Raw genomic sequence first — 2089 nt, 5'->3', positions numbered from 1 at the left:
TCTTCTCATGATGGCCAAGCCCAAAAACACTGCTTTTCACATCTTCTAAGTTGTCTTCCAGGGGCTCTGGGTTTCTCATCTGCCTTTTTAGTACTATCTGAATGCCTGACCTCTTACTGGGGAGAGGTTTATTGACTCAGACCAAGTGATGGTCACCTTCACAGATCATAAAGCATAGAAAGTGTTACTTTTGTTCCTGACCCCTCAGGGGAAAAAAAAGTTAAGAATGAGCTGTCACATTTACCACCTGAGGTGTTGTCTCAAGTAAATCTTGAGGTTTGGGCCACACAGGCTCTGGGAAATGCACTAAACCCCTCCCCCATTCAAATCCAACTTGAGCCTCGTGCTCCTCGCCCTCAAGGATTTATTTTTTATGTCTCAAAAATAAATAAACCATCAGATCCCATGAGGCTTATTCACTGTCACAAGAACAGCATGGGAAAGACCCATCCCCCGATTCGATTACCTCCCACTGGGTCCCTCCCATGATATATGGGAATTATGGGAGCTACAATTCAAGATAAGATTTGACTGTGGACACAGCCAAAGCACATCACAGGTTATGAAACAAATTTATTTAGGAGGCCAGACTTAAGAGAGATGAATCCCTTGACCATCCCAAGGAAGAGTGGTTAACAGATGCAAGTTGTTTTATGCAGCAGAAAAACAGGAGGGCTAAATATACCACTATTAGTCAGCACAAGAGAATCAAGGCACAAGCCTTGCTGGCCTCTACCTCAGCTCAAAAAGCTGAGTTAATTGAACTTACCAGGCCCCTGCAGTTGGGAAAGGATTTAAAAGTTAACATTTACGCTGATTCCAAGTATGATTTTTTACTGCTTCATGCTTATGCTGCAGTTTGGAATGGGTAGGGACTCCTGACCCCCAAGGGCTTTTCCATACAACATCATTCAGATTTCGAGCTTGTTAGAATGCTGCTTTGCTGCCAAAAAGTGACTATAATTAATTGCAGAGGACATCAAAAGAGAGACTGACCATGTAAAAGGAAATGCCCTTGTAGATGCCACAGCCAAGGCCCCTGCACTGAAAGGGCCAATGAAGCTTATGGGCTTGCTGGTCAGCATGCATAGAACTGGGCCAGAATACTCTGAAGAACAAAAATGGGCCAGGGATTGCATTTCAGTCCAGGGCCCCTCTGGCTGACTGAAGGATGGTAACAAATTACTAATGCCAAGTACCAATCATAGGAATATAATTCAGCACTTTCATGATTCTTTTCACCCTAGAAGGGATTGTTTCTGTTAATGTCTCATTTGTTTATGGGGTAAATCTTTTCAAGACACTAAAACAGGTGTCTCAGCACCGAGAGCTCTGTGCCTGACATGACCCAAACGGCCAGCAATTTTCTCCTTCTCCAGTTAAACCTGTCCAAAATTGAGGAACCTATCCAGGTGAGAACTGGCAACTCTAATTTACTCAGCTGCCTTTCTGCAGGAGATTCAAATATTTGCTAATGCTCACTGATACCTTCACTGGTTAGATCGAGGCATTCCCCACCCCATCTGAAAAATGTTTATCAGAAGAAATAACTCCTCAGTTTTGGAAATCTAAAAGCCTGCAAAGTGACAAGGGTGCATCTTTCGCAGCAGGTGTATCCCAACACCTATCCTCAGCTTGAAGAATCCAATATGACCTTCACTCTGCGTGGAGACTGTGGTCCTCTGGAAAGGTGAAAGGGCTAATCCTACTCTAAAGAAGACTTTAGCTAAATAAGAGGCCTGACTATCTCTAACACCCGTAGCTTACTGCAGGTTTGAACTGCTCCAAAGTAAAACTTATAATGAAGTCCTGTTAACATAGGGAAGGCCTTTCCTAACCACAGATCTCCTAATAGATGAAAAGACTCATCAATTACAAAAATATGTCATCAATCTAGGACAGGTGCAAGGCACTCTGTGAGTGTGGAAACAAGAGTCCTCTCCTCCCACATGGGAGGAAAATTCAGTTTCGGCTCAGCTAGGGATTTAGTCTTAGTAAAGACATGGGAGGAAGTTCTCCAGCTGACCAGCTTTCCCCAACGTGGAAAGGACCACAGCAGGGACACCTGAGCTCCCCAACAGACGTTCAA

This window comes from Mandrillus leucophaeus, unplaced genomic scaffold (assembly GCF_000951045.1).
Source record: "Mandrillus leucophaeus isolate KB7577 unplaced genomic scaffold, Mleu.le_1.0 Scaffold1683, whole genome shotgun sequence".
In the NCBI taxonomy this organism is placed as follows: domain Eukaryota; kingdom Metazoa; phylum Chordata; class Mammalia; order Primates; family Cercopithecidae; genus Mandrillus; species Mandrillus leucophaeus.
Note: the sequence above shows the minus strand (reverse complement) of the source record.